Source organism: Chiloscyllium punctatum, chromosome 4 (genome assembly GCF_047496795.1).
Source record: "Chiloscyllium punctatum isolate Juve2018m chromosome 4, sChiPun1.3, whole genome shotgun sequence".
Lineage (NCBI taxonomy): Eukaryota > Metazoa > Chordata > Chondrichthyes > Orectolobiformes > Hemiscylliidae > Chiloscyllium > Chiloscyllium punctatum.
In genome coordinates, this window is record NC_092742.1 from 117,215,420 (window position 1) to 117,231,316 (window position 15,897).

Sequence of the window (15,897 nt, forward strand, 5' to 3'; positions counted from 1 at the left end):
GAGATTCTCTGCTATTTCTTCCTTGATAATAGACCAAAGCATCTTTCCAACTACAGAGAATAAACTAACTGGTGTAGAATTCCCTATCTTTTGTCCACCACCTTTTCTTACAGTCCTTCCTTTTCACTGGAATATGTTTTTGCTGAGCGCTTCCTAAAATGTCTTTGAAAATCTTTCACTGCTCATCAACTGTCCCACCATAAAATCTTTGTTTCCAGTCTACTTTATCCAGGTTCTCCCTCATTCTATTTTAGTTCCCCGTGTTCAAGCACAGGACCAAGGTATTAGATTTTATCTTTACACTCTCCATTCTAACTGTTCTAACTTCAACTATACAGTGATCACTTCTTCCAAGAGGATCCCTAACACTGAGGTCATTAATTATTCCTGTCTCATTGTACAGGGGCCAGATCTTGGATAGCTTGCTCCTTGTCAGTTCCATTTCATACTGTTCAAAAAAACTATCATGGATACACTTAATGAACTCCTCATGGCTACCCTGATTGAGCTGGTTCAACCAATCTACTTGTAGATTCAAATCACCCATGGTAATAGACATGCCATTTTTACAGCCTTTCGTTACTTCTTTGTTTATTGCACATCCCAATGTGACGTTATTATTTGGCCTACACACTGCGCCTATCAGTGACTTCCTTGTTAACATTTTGAATGCATCATTCCTGTTTCTCCTAATGTATGGCAATAAAAACAACTACTTGCATTGCTTGGAATCTTTCACAATGGCAAATCTCCTAAGGTGCTTCATGGATGATCAAAACATTGATTAAAGAGAATGATTTTAAAATACATCTTAAAAGAGGATAGAGAAGGTTAGGGAGGGTATTCCACAGACTTCTGTCCTTGGCAGCTCCAATTGCGGAGTGATGCAGGTGGGGTGGGTTGGAAAGGGAACGTGCAAAGGGGAAATCGAGGAGTGCAGGCAGTGTTTAAAGTCTTAAGGATAGAGGAGGTTCTGGACTGAGTCTGTCTGTCATGGACAGTATGGCTGCCTCATGCAATTTGAAGCACCGCAATGGGCCCATGCATGTCATGTTATTCAAGGACAGTATAACGGTGGCTGAGGGAACATTTGATGAGGACTTGTCTACTGAAGTAGTGTGGGCTGAGGTTAGAAACAGGAGAGGGGAGGTCACACTGCTTGGACTTTTTAATAGGCTGCTGCAGAGTTCCAGGGAGGGGGAAAAAGAGGATTAGTAAAATTACACTGGGTAGGAGTGAAAGTATCATGGTGGTCATTATGGGGGACTTTAACTTCCCAAACATTGACTGAAAACGCTATAACTCTAGTATATCGGATGGATCAGTTTTTGTCCAATGTGTACAGGAGGGTTTCCTGACACAGTATGTCGAAGGGCCGACGAGAGGGGAGGCCACATTGGATCTGGCGCTTGGTCATGAACCAGACTAGGTGTTTGGTTCAGTTGTAGGTGAGCACTTTGGAGAGATTAGTACAATTCAGTTATGTTTAGTTTAGCAATGGAAAGTGATAGGTACATGCCACAGGTGAAGAATTATCGATGGGGCAGTGGCAATTATAATGCAATTCAGCAAGAATTAGGATGCACAGAATGGGGTAGCAAAATGTAGTGGATGCAGACAATAGAAATGTGGAGCTGGTTTAAGGAACAGATATTGCGTGTCCTTGATAGGTATGTCCCTGTCAGGCAGGGAGGAAGTGATAAGGTAAGGGAACCGTGATTTAGCACAGAAATTGCGTCTCTCGTTAAGAAGAAGTAGGAGGCTTATGTGTTGATGAGGCAAATGGTACAGATGAGGCCATGCAGACTTACAGATCAGCTAGGAAGGATTTAAAGAGAGTTAAGAAGAGCAAAGAGAGGACACGAGCAGTCTTTAGCGAATAGAATAAAGGAGAACCCTAAAGCTTTCTATAGGTATGTGAGGAATAAAGGATAGGGTAGGAATCGGGCCAATCAAAGACAGAAGTGGGAAGTTGAGTGTGGACACTGTGGAAATCGGAGAGGTGCGAAACGAATATTTCTCATTGGTTTTCACTCAGGAAAATGAGAATATTGCAGACAATAATGAGGTGGAAGATGTTAGATGAGAAAGGATCGAGGTTAGTTACGAACAGGTGTTATCAATTCTAAAAAGATTGAAAGTAGACAAGTCCCCTGGGATGGATGGGATTTATCCATGGATTTTCTGGGAAGCTAGGGAGAAGATAGCAAATACTTCGGCTTTGATATTGAGCTGTCATTGCCTACAGGTTCAGTACCAGAGGACTGGATGATTGCAAATGTTATGCCCTTGATCAAGAAGGACAATCGAGATGACCCAGGTAATTATATACCAGTGAGCCTTACTTCTGTTGTAGGAAAGGTTTTGGAAAGGATTATGAGAGACACTATTTGTAATCATCTGGCAAACAACAATATGATTTCAGATCGTCAATATGGTTTCGTCAAGGGCAGGTCGTGTCTCACAAACCTCATTGACTATTTTTGAGATGGTGACCAAGCATATAGATGAGGGTAGGGCAGTTGACGTGGTATACATGGACGTCAGGAAAACCTTTGATAAGGTTCCAAATGGTAGGCTCTTAGATAAAATGCAGCAACATGGAATTGAGTGTGATTTAACAGTTTGGATTAGAAACTGGCTTTCTGAAAGAAGGCAGCGAGTGGTGGATGATGGAAAATAATCAGCCTCCAGTGCAGTTATTCGTGGTGTGCCACAAGGGTCTGTTTTGGGACCACTGCTGTTTGTAATATTTTATAAAAGTCTTAGATGCAGGCATAGGTGAATGGATTGGTAAATTTGTAGATGACACGAAAGTCAGTGGAATAGTGGAGAGTGTGGAAGAATATTACAGGTTGCAGGGGGACTTGGATAAACTGCAGAATTGGGCTGAAGGGTGGCAAATGGAGTTCAATGCAGCTAAATGTGAGGTGATGCACGATGTGAAGAATAACAGGAAGGCAGAGTACTGGGTTAATGGAAAGATTCTTGGTAATGTAGATGTGCAGAGGGATGTTGGGAGTCCACGTTCATAAATGCCTGAAAGTTGCCACCCAGGTGTACAGTTAAGGTGGCATACAGTGTGTTAGGTTTCATTCGTAGATGGATTGAGTTCTGGAACCACAATATCATGCTGCAACTATACAAAACACTGGTGCGGCCATATATGGAATAATGTGTGCAGTTCTCATGCCCATATTTCGGGAAGGATGTGGAAGCATTGGAAGAGGTTCAGAGGAGATTTACCAGGATGTTGTGTGGTCTAGAGGGAAGGTCTTATGAGGAAAGGTTGAGCAATTTGAACGTGTTCTCATTGGCAAGAAGGCGGCTAAGAGAGGATTTGATAGAGACATACAAGATGATCAGAGGCTTAAATAGGGTAGACAGTGAAAGTCTTTTTCCTAGGATGATGACATCAGTGTGTATGAGGGGGCATAACTACAAATTGAAGAGTGATAGATTTAAGACAGATGTCAGAGGCAGGTTCTTTACTCAGAGACTGGTTAGGGCGTGGAATCCACTACCTACTAATGTAGTTAACTCAGCCACGTTAGTGAGATTTAAACAGTCCTTTAGATAAGCACATGGGTGATTTCAGGATAGTGTAGGGAGATGAGCTGAGAATAGTTCACAGGTCGGTGCAACATCACGGACTGAAGGGACTGTTCTGCGCCGTGTTGTTCTCTGGCTATTGTGCTACAAGAGTTTTTTACTGTCTTAAACAGAGTGATGGATCTTGTATTGTGAGCTTACGAAGTGTCACTGATCTCAACCAAACATGTACAAGGTAGCGAATGCTGCCTGAAGTGCTGTGCTTTTCCAGCAACACATTTTTCAGCCCTGATCTCCAGCATCTGCAGTCCTTACTTTCTCCATGTACGAGGTAGAGTCAGGGCAATAATAAGAGGCTGCAACAGGAGGGAGACAGGTAGCTCCATACAAAACCCGACTCCTTCTCAACTATTTTCACCACAAAAACCGAACGCCTTCCAGAAAAGCATCTCTATATCCCACCGCAACATTTTGCCCCCACAATCGTGGTATCTGGCTGTGCACGAAGAGCAGTGCAACAGTCTGTACTGGGACCCTGAAACGCTTGGTAAAGAGTCAAATCATCTGAGCATTGAAAGCCCCATCACATTGCATGCATTTTCTCTTGTTTTCACTGTCTTCCTGACTTCCCTTAGTTTTCCTAATGAACCTGCTAAAGTTGTTATTACACACATCTGCACAAGCTGTGAATTGAACCCAGGCCTGTCGTTCAAGATTCGGGATATATTCACCGCGTCACAAAACATCGACTCGAACTTCCTTTGTCCCTTGCCTGCTAAGTCACGCACGAATCAACTCTGCAATTGGGAGGAAGGGGCGGAACAGGAGGACCGAGTAGCGGCCGGTCCTCCAACCAGAGTGAATGAGGAGAGGGGCCAAAGCATTCTCGGAGAGTGATCGCTTCAAGATTGGTCAGAGAGCAAACTATTTTGCAGGATTGATCATTCTCACGACATAGTGGAGCATTAAACGTCTCTCATAACTCAATGTGAGATTTTAAAAAATACTGTAGTTGAAATGTAAATCTGATAACGTACATATTTCCAATTGATTTACACTACTCGAGTAAGAAACTTATTTTCAAACTCCCAGAACAGTTGGTGATTTACATACCGGGTTGATTTTGACCAGACAAATTACATGTTATACAGCTCCATGATTATAACTCGACAAAGCAATTGTTAATGACTAGTATTTGACCCATCAGTCTGTGCAGTTATGAATATTCTCTATAAATCCACTGATAACCTCAGACGCACGCGTAGTTTGGTTTCTATGGAGAGCATGCGCAGTGTCACATTGGTCAGGACGCAGAGAGACATGGAGCTGTTTTCTCCGGCAGCGGCTGCGATCGGCTTCAGAGAGCGGCGCTCAGAGCCGGTGTGTGGGAGCCTCGCTGGGAGAAAGGAGCGGAGAGAATTCACAAGTCCCGGATAAAGGTTAAAAAAAAACTCGGAAAAGACCCTCCAAACCCGGGTAAGGAGGTGGCGGTTTCTGATCAGGGAAGCGGTCCAGAGTCACGGCCGCCATTTGTTTGAGGGAAGAGGGAGCGCGGGCCTGTGGGCCGCCATCTTGAGAAGGTCAAGGCGCAGGAGGGCGGGGTTATCGGGGTCTGTAGAACAATCAGAGGAAAGGGAAGCCCCATTGTTTTTGATTAATTCCACGAACACAGCTTCACTGGGCGATCCTGCAGGAATATCCTCTCTCAGTCCTGCTGGGATGTTTCACCCCATCAGAACCAGCAGCTCTCCTCCTCTCTCAGCTCCCCTTGTGTCCTTCCTGCAGCATCTGTCCCCTGGAACATTGAGCTGCCTGTCCTGTCCCTCCCTCAGCTGTTGTTTCTGTAATACCTGTGATATCCCAGTCCCATCTTAGATTACTTCACTAAAGACTTAAATGCACCCGGTGGATTTTTCTTAACATCAGCAATTGTTTAATACTCACTTACAGGTTTTTAATTACATCTTTTTTGAAGCATTTACTTCACATTCAATCATTTGCAATGGTGGGATTTGAACCTGTGTCCAGAGAACACTTGCTGACTTTCTGGATAAATTGTCACACAATAATGCCACGAGGCCATCACTTCGCCTGCTCACAGTTTGTATATCTAAGTGCAACATGAATCAAAACCCTTTCTTCCCACACAATTATTTGATCCTGAACTCTGGTGATATCAGTCAGTATTTTTCCATGTGTGAACCCTCAATGTATGCGTCTAATTGCTGCCTCTGTCAGTGTCTCTCACTCTTGCAGCTATTCCAGATCCTGAGCCAACAGAATTCTCCACTCCAGAGAGATGAGGCAGCACAGGTCAGGGATGGAGACTAGAATTTCCCAGATCTCTGTGGGCCATTCTACATGTGTAACCCTCACAGCATCAGTCTAATTTCCGATTCTGCTTATTTCTGTGTCTTCTCCAGGTACTCGGGGAGTTTCTGACTCAATAGACTTGCCAACTGCTGGTTGGAAAGATGATTGGTCAGCCAGTGAGATGAAGGTCAGGGAGGTCGGGAGCCTTTAATAAATCCTGCTGCCAGGTAAGATCACTCACAGTGCACAGAGCAGAGAGCAATGAGAGGGCTCCAAACATCAGCTAACAAGACATGACATAGACATAGTGATGGAGGGGGAGCAAAGTACAGGCACACCCCAGGCTCAATCACCACCCCTACTTTAAGTTTTGTTGCACTGAGACAGCATCGGGAATTCCCAGTTTTCAATCTAGACGTGGGCTATCTTGGTGAGCACCAGGACAACAGAGGGGTATGCAGGCCTCACATGACAGAGTGGTAATGCTGCCTGGGATCTTTCTGTTCTCTATTCCCTCTCCAACATTGGATCTATGGGTCATCTTGTGGACCAGTGTCTTCAATCATTCTAACTCCTATAACAGTTCCTATCTCTGTCATCCCCTCCCCTCTTACCAATTAATTGACATATTTGAAACCTCCAGTCCAGACGACCATCCGTATCGCTGTAACTTGCTTCAGTCTCTTCAATATGCCTTGTCTCGATAGTCTCCTCCTCCAATAACTGGAGACATTGGGTCTGTTTCTGTGTGGCATGACTCTTTGGCCGAGGTTTCCGAAACGGAATGAGTTGCATTTGCCTGTGTTTGGCCCATACCCCTTCCAATCTTCTCCTCTCCATGTACCTGCCCACGTATCTTTTCCATGTTGTAATTGTCCTTGTTTTTACCATTTCCTCTGGCAGTCCATTCCGTCTATGCACCATCCTCTGTTGAAAATGTTGCCCCTCCGCTCCCTCTTTAAATCCTTGCTCTCTCACCTCACGTTTATGCCTCAAGCTTCGGACTCGCCTACCCTTGGTTTTTCAGCTTACTTAGGCTCTATATGGTTTCATAAACCTTTATAAGGCCACCCCGTAGCCTCCTTTTCCCAGGAGAAATATTGACGACAATGTTACAAATATCTCCAACTCATGTACTCAGTGCTCTGGCCAATGAAGACAAGTGTGCCAAATGCTGCTTTCCCCACCCTGGCCCCCTGTGATTCCATTCCAAAACAGTGTAACTGCACCCCTTGGTCTCTCTCTGTTCAACAATACTGTCCAGGGCCCGACCATTACCTGTGTTAGTCCTCCCTGGTTTGTCTTAACAAAATCCAACACATGAATTAAATTCCATCTTTCTTTCCTTGTCCCACTGGCCCAGTTGATTACCATCCCCTTCGATAACTATATTCCCTGCCCACTCTTCCACTAATTTTGGTATCCGCAAACATACAAACAGTGACTCCTATATTTTTACCCAGATCCTCTATATAAATGATGCACATTGGTGGCCCCAGCACCAATCCTTACAGCACACTGCTGGTCGAAGGCCTCCAGTCTGAACAACTCTCTCCCTCCTCCTATCAAACCCATTGTGCATCCAGTTGGGTCGCTCTCCCTGAACCCATGTGATCGAACTTTACTAACCCGTGAAGCCTGCTCAACCCTGTCAAAGGCCTTGCTGAACCCAGAAACAATGTCTATTGCTCTGCTTCCATCTCTTTTCTTGGTCACATCTTCAACAAACTCAGGCAAGTTTGTGAGACATGTTTTCCTGCGCACAAAGCCACTCTAACTGTCTGTAATCAGTCCTGTCTTTCCAAATGCATGTAACTCCTATGTCTCAGAATGATCTCCAACACCTTACCCATCCTTGATTTCTGTCTCCTCAGTCTGCAGTTCCTTGGCTTCCCCTTGCTGTCTTTCTTAAATAAGGGCACAAAATGATTTTCATAGTCAAACAGTCATACAGCACAGAAACTGACTGTTCGGTTGATCCCGACCATAATCTTAAACTAACCTTGTCCCTCCTGCCTCTTCCTGGATCACATCCCTTCAAACCTTTCCTATTCCTGTACTAATATTTCAAGCTTTGTAATTGTACACACAGTCACCCTTTCCTTGGGAATTTCATTCCACACACAAAACACACTCTAACAGTTTGCTCCTTATGTTTTCTGATTTTAAATCTCTCCCTTCTAACCTTAAGAAATGTAGCCCCTAGTTCTAAATTGACCTGCTGTTGGGAAAAGACAAGTCACGTTAACTCTATCTATACCCCTCATTATTTTATAGACTTCTATACGCTCACCTCTCAATCTCCAGGCTCATGTGAAAAATGTCCCAGACTATACAACCTTCCTTTATAACTGAAACCTTCTATACCTATCACCATCCTGGTAAATGTGATCATAACCCTCTCCAGCTTAATATCCTTCCTATAACTGGGCAGAGTATTCCAGAACAGGCCTTACCAATGTCCTGTACAATCTACACACGACTTCCCAAACTCCTAAACTCGAATGACTGAACAATGAAGGCAAGTACCATTTATAACCATCCTGTCTCTCCTTGTGGCAATCTTCAAAGAACTATGTACCTGAACCCCAAGGCGTACAACACTACTGAAGACCCTACCATTAATTGTGAAAGCTCGACCCTTGTTTGTTGTAACCTAAATGCATTACCTCGCATTTACCCGAATTGAACTCCATCTGCAGTTTTTCAGCCATTCACGCATTTCATCAAGATCCCTTTTTAATCTCAGAAAACCTCCATCACTGCCCAGAATGCCACAAATATCATTGCTCAGGCCCCTACAATTTCTTCCCCAGCTTCCCACAATGTTCTGAGATACACTTGATCAGGTCCTGGGGATTTATCTACCTCTATGTTTTAAAACTTCCAACACCGCCTCTTCTATAATGTGGACTCATTTCAAGACATGGAGTCATCGAGATGTACAGCACGGAAACTGACCCTTTGGTTCAACTCCTCCATGACGTTTGTCAAACCCATTTGCCAGAACTTTGTCAATATCCCTCTAAAATCCTGCTATTTATATACACATCCAGATGCCTGCTAACTATATTTCTGTCAGCCTCCACCATTTCTTCTAGCAGTTTATATCATATATATATACCAACCTCTGCAGGAAACAGCTGTCCCTTTGTGCCCTTCTAAATCTTTTCTTCTCACCTTAAAGCTATGCCTTGTAGGTTTGGACTCACCCCCCCACGACCGGAGAAAAGTCTTTATCTATTGAACCTTTTCCATGCTTATCATGATTTTAAGAAACCTTTATAAGATAACTCCTCAGCGTCCCATGTTAAAGTATAAATAATCCCAGTCTCTTCAGCTTTTCTCTGTAGCGCAAACCCTCCAACCCTGGCAACACCCTTATTCATTTCTTTTGAATCTTTTCAAGTTCCACAACATCCTTCCGATGGCATTGAGGCCAGAATTGCACACAATATTCCAATAGTGGTCAGGCCAAACACTGAGCGCCCCAGACCTTATCCACAGTAAGTTCCAAAGTGAAATATTTGTTTAGGATCTTGTAGTTTCACACATCGTTGGATTTGTTGATCATTAAGAATACTGGTTTTGTCCCGAGCTCTTCTTTTGCTCTTAATACACTTTGGATTCTCCTTAACTTTATCTGCCAAAGTTATTTCATGTCCCCTTTCTGCATTCCTGATTTCCATCCAAAGAGTATTCCTACAGCCCCTATGCTCCTTAGGGATTCCCTTGATCCAGCTGGCTATACCTGATATGTGCCCCCTTTTCCTTGAGCAGAGTCTCAGTCGACAGCCAGTGATTCTGAAAGCTGTCAGCATTGAGCTGCACACAAACAGGAACATGCTGGTGCTGAACGGTCCTTTTATCTCACATTTAAAATATTTCCAATTGTCAGAATTCCCTTTTCCCTCAAATAGACTCTCTAATCAACTTTAAAAAAAGTTCATGTCTGATACTATCAAGATTTGTCTTGCCACATTTTATAACTTTAACTTTTGGATCAGGTCTGTCTTTCAGTAAAGCTATTTTCAAACTAATAGAATTGCAGTCACTTTGCCCAAGTGCTCCCTCACTAACACCTCAGTCCTATTCCCTACCTTGTTTCCCAAGGGGAGGTCAGGTTTCGCTCCTTTCTCCAGTTGGGTCATTTACATATTGACTGAGACCTTGTCAAAGGCCTTACCAAACGCCAGGATAACCACATCATCTGCACTACTCTCATAAATATTTTTAGATAACTTTTCAAAAAACTCAATTGAATTCATCAGACAGGATTTTCCTTTACAAAATCTGTCATGAATCTATTCCTTCCTTTTCAATGTTGATACATCTTGACCCTCAGAATTGTTCCCAATTTTTACCCAATATCCCTGTGGCCAGCAAAGTATTAAAGAGATCCAAAAGGGCCCCAGCAATCTCCTCCCTTACCTCCCACTGCAGCCTGCAATACATTTCATTGGGCACTGGTGATTTCTCCCCTTTTATGCCTGTGAAAGCATTTAATACCTCCTTATTGATCTTAACATGTTCTCGAATCTCACCATCCAGACTGAAATCCCCGGCTACAGTGTCTTCCTCCTGTGTGAATACAGATGGGAAGCATACATTGAAGACCTCAACTACTTCCTCTGGCTCCATGCGCAGATCGTCCCTTTGGTTTCCAACAGGCCGCACTCTTTAGCTGGGAATCTTCTTACTCTGACTCTCGTCATAAAATATCTTGTAGCTTTTCCAAACTAGTGTCTGCCAAGGAGGTTTCATGGCCATTGAGTGCCCCTCATTTTTAAGGACCCCCTTGCACTCTCTATAGTTGTTGAAGGGCTTCACCTGGTTTGATTGCACTGTATTTTCTTTACCAAACTCACAATATCACTTGGTCAGTATTCGCTGAACTTGGTGCCTTTGTCATTCACTGTTCATGGTACACGCTGGCCCTGAATTCTCACTGTATCACTTGAAAATACTCCTCTTTCCAATTGTAGGCTCGACTGTAAATAGTTCCTCTGAGTCTATATTTTTCAAATCCAGTCTAATGCTAGTAATAATGATCAGTGATCGTGATAATGAAATGATAAGTAGCATTCCCCAAATTTGGACGCACAACTTCTGCATGATCCTTAGCTCTTTCCATCAAGACTTCAAAACGTACAGAATTATGGTCATTATCCCCAAACACTACCTTATCCTTCTCTCTGTCAAAATGTTCAGTACCTACAGCCCACCCTGTCTCTTTAATATCCTCCAGCCCTTACCAAAAGCTTGTACCTTCCTCAAGCCTTTCCATCATATGATATCACTGCAAATTTCTCCAGTCCCCACAGCACTCCTCCATCCTATCCTACAGCACCTCACTCCCATGAACCTTCTACCATCCCTATAAACCTCCTTATCTGTGTAAACCCCTCCAGCTCCCACAGCCATTCCTGCCCATCCTCCCTTTGTGTAACATTATGAAGCCACATGACCGTTCCCCAGATCTGTAACCTTGGCCAATCTCTGCAATCTTATCTATCTCTGTGACCTCCTCCCATCACTACTAGCCTTCTTAACTCTGTAACCTCCTGCAGTCACTAAAATCATCCGTGAATGTGTACCATCCTATTGAGGACTGTCACCTCTTCCAGTCCCAACAGCTCTCTCTACCTGTAACCTTGGCCAGTCTGAAGAGTCCTTACTAATTCTTCAACCCTCGGTATTGATAACTTCATCCAGTTTCGATAACTGAGAAGAGAGGAATGAGAAGGCTCCAAACCTCTGTTAACAAGACATGACATCGATACAGATCTGGAGGGGGAATATACCTTTCGGTCCAACTCATCTGTGCCAGGGACTTGAATGCTTGTAATTCCCAGAAAAGTTTTTATTTCTGTAACCTTAACCCTGCCCACAATCCCACTATTAATTTGATCCCTACTCCAATACTGATGATTCTTCATATTTGTAAATTGCTCTAGTCTTGATAACATGCCGAATCTCAATAATCTCATCCTGCACTCAGTACAATAATCGCTATTTCTGTAGTTTTTCACAATAACTACAGTCCACCCTGTCACTGTAAAATCCTTTTCAGACCCTTTTCCAGTCGCAACAACACTCCACATCTCTGTTTGCTCCTCCGAGCACCTCTAACGCTCTCACTTTGTGTGGCCGGTAATCTGTGTGAATAACCCTTGGCATGTGGATGGACAATATGGTATGTGAATAATCCTGTCGCCAGAGAATGGTCAATATTACGTTGGAATAATCCTGTGGCCACATGCTGGTCAATAAAGTGTGTGCATAATCGTGTGGGCTCAGAATGTTGAATATTGTGTGTGAATACCCCTTTGGCTTGAGATTGGTCAATACAGTTTGTGAATGATCCTTTGGACTGTGAATGGTCAATACTGTGTGTGAATAACCCTTGGCCTGAGGATTGTCCAAACTTTGTGTAATTAATCCTGTTGCCTGAGGTTATTCAGTACTATGTGTGAATAATCCTGTGCACTGTGAATACTCAACACAGAGTGTGAGAAATCCTGTGGCCTGAGGGCAGTCAATACTGTGTGTAAATAACCCTATGGCCTGTGAATTGTAAATACTGTGTGTGAATAACCATTGGCCTAAGGATGGTTAATACTGTGTGTGAATAATCCTTTGGACTGTAAATGGTCAATGCACAGTGTGAATAATCCGGCAGCCCGAGGATGGTCAATACTGTGTGTGACTGACACTTTGCCGAAGAATGGGTAATACTGTGTGTGAATAAGCCTGTGGCCTGTGGATGGTCAATGCAGTGTGATAATAATCCTGTAGCCTGTGAATGGTCAATACTTTGTGTGAGTAATCCTGTGGCCTGTGCATGGTTAATATTGTTTGTAAATAAGCCTTTGGTCTGAGGATGACCAATACTGTGTGTGAATAAGACAGTGGCCTGTGAATGGTCAACACTGTGTGTGAATAATCCTGTGGCCTGAGGATGATCAATACTGTGTAGGAATAACCCTTTGGCCTGTGAATGGTTAAGACTGTGTGTGAGTAATCCTGTGGCCTGTGTACAGTCAATATTGTATAAAAATAATCCTGTGGCCTGAGGATGATCAATAATGTGTGTGAAAAATCCTTTGGCCTGAGATGGACAATACTGTGTAGGAATAATCCTGTGTTCTGTGGATAGTCAGTACTGTGTGTGAATATTATTCTGGCTTGGGGTTGTTTAATACTGTGTGTGATTAATCTTGAGGCCTGAGGCTGGTCAATAATGTGTGCGTATACTCCTGTGGCCTGAGGATGTTCAATACAGTGTGTGAATGATCCTGTGGACGGAGGATTGTCAATACAGTGTGTGAACAATCCTGTGGATTGAGGATGGTCAATACTGTGTGTGTATAATCCTGTGGCCTGAGGTTTGTCAATACTGTGTGTGTAAAATCCTGTGACCTGTAAATGGTCAATACAGCATGTTCATTAATGCTGTAGCCATAGGCTGGTCAATACTGTGTGGGAATAATCCTGTTGGTTGAGAATGTTGAATACTGTGTGTGAAGACTCCTGTAGCCTGAGGTTGGTCAGTATAGTGAATGAATGATCCTGTGGTATGAGGATGGTCAATTCTGTGTGTGAATAATCCTCTGCAGTGTGAATGGTAATACAGTGTGTAAAAAAAAATACTCTTGGCCTGAGGATAGTCAATACTATGTGTGAACAATCCTGTGGCCTGAGGATGGTCAGAACTGTATGTAATTAATCCTGTTGCCTGAGGTTGTTCAATACTGGGTGTGAATAATCCTGTGCCCCATGAATGGTCAATGGTGTGTGTGCATATTGCTGTGGACTGTGAATGGTCAATACTCTGTGTGAATAATCCTATGGTTTTAGGATGGTAAATACTGTGTATGAGCAACCCTGTGGACGGAGGATGGTTGATACTGTGTGGGAATAATCCTTTGGACTGTGCATGGTCAATGCATTGTGTGAATAATCCTGTGCGCTGTGAATGTTCAGTACTGTGTGTATGCTCAATGCAGTGTGTGAATAATCCTGTGGACTGAGGCCAGTCAATACTGTGTGTCTCTAATCCTGTGGCCTGTGAATCGTAAATACTGTGTAAATAAGTCTTTGCATAAGGATGGGCAATACTGTGTGTGACTAATAATGTGGACTGTGGATTGTCAATACTGTGTGATACTCATCCTGTGAGCCGTGGATGGTCAATATTGTGTGTTAATAATCCAGTGGCCTGAGGGTAGTCAATGCTGTGTGCGAATAATCATGTGGATTGAGAATGGCCAATACTGTGTTGGAATAACCTTTTGGCCTAAGAAGTCAATACTGTGTGAGAATAATCCAGTGGATTGAGGATTGTGAATACTGTATGAGTAATCCTGTGATCTGTGTACTGCCAACACTGTGTAAATAGTTCTGTGGCCAGAGGATGATCAATACTGTGTTGAATAATCCTCCGGCCTGAGGATGGTGAATACAGAGTGTGAAAAATATTGTTGCCTGAGAATGGTCAATAAAGTGTGCGAATAATCCTGTGTCCTAAGGTTGGACAATACTGTGTGGGAACAATCCTGTGGCCGGAAGATGGTCTTCACAGGTGTGAATAATCCTATGGCCTGACGATGGTCAATACTGTGTGTGAACAATCCCATGGCTTGAGGATAGTCAATACTGTGTGGAAATAATCATGTGCCCTGTGAATGGTCAAGACAGTGTGTTTGTTAATCTTGTGTCCATATGCTGGTCAATACTCTGTGTGAATAATCCTGCTGGCTGAGAATATTGAATATTTTGTGTATATACTCCTGTGGCCTGAGGTTTGTCAATACAGTGTGTGAATGATCTAATGTCCTTAGGATGGTCGATACTGTGTTTGAATAATCCTCTGGCCTGTGAATGGTCAATACCGTGTGTGAGTAATCCTGTGGACGGAGGATGGTCAATACTGTGTGGGAATAATCCTGTGGATGGAGGATGGTCAATACTGTGTGGGAATAATCCTGTGGACGGAGGATGGTCAATACTGTGTGGGAATAATCCTGTGGACGGAGGATGGTCAATACTTTGTGAATACCCCTGTGGTCTGAGAATGGGTAAAACTGCATGGTAATAATCCTGTGACCTGTTAATGATCAAGACAGTGTGTGCATTAATCCTGTGGCCGTAGGCTGGTCTATACTTTGTGAATAATCCTGGGCTGAGAATATTGAATATTGTGTGTGAATACTCCTGTGGCCTGAGATTGGTCAATACTGTGTGTGAATAATACTCTGGCATGTGAATGGTCATTACTGTGTGTGACTATACCTTGGCCTGAGTATGATCAATACTATGTGTGAATGATCCTGTGGCCTGAGCATGGTCAATAGTGTGTCAGAATAATCCTGTGGCTTGAGGATGTTTAATACAGTGTGTGCATAATCCTCTGGGCTGAGAAAGGTCAATAATGTGTGTGAATAATCCTGTGGCCTGAGGATGTTCAATACTGTGTGTGAAAAGTCCTGTTGCAAGAGGATGGTCAAAACAGGGTGGAAATAATCCAGTGGACTGCGAATGGAAAATACTGTGTGGGAATAATCCTCTGACCTGTAAATGGTCAAGACAGTGTGTTCATTAATCCTGTGGCCATAAACTAGTCAATGCTGTGTGTGAATAATCCTGTTGGCTGAGAATGTTGAATATTGTGTGTGAATAATTCTGTGGCCTGTGGTTGGGCAAGACAGTGTGCGAATGATCCTGTGGCCTAAGGATTATCAATACTTTTTGTGTGAATAGTTCTGTGGCCTTAGTGTGGTCATAATCTGTGTGTGAAAAATCCTGTGGACAGAGGACGGTCAATATTGTGTGTGAATAATCCTTTGGACAGTGAATGGTCAATACCATGTGTGCATCATGCTCTGGCCTCTGAATCATCAGTACTGTGCGTGAGTAATCCTGTCGACTGACCATCCTTAGTACTGTGTTTGAATAATCCTGAGGCCTCAGGATGTAGAATACTGTGTGTGAATAATCCTCTAGCCTGTGAATGGTCAATGCTGTGTATGA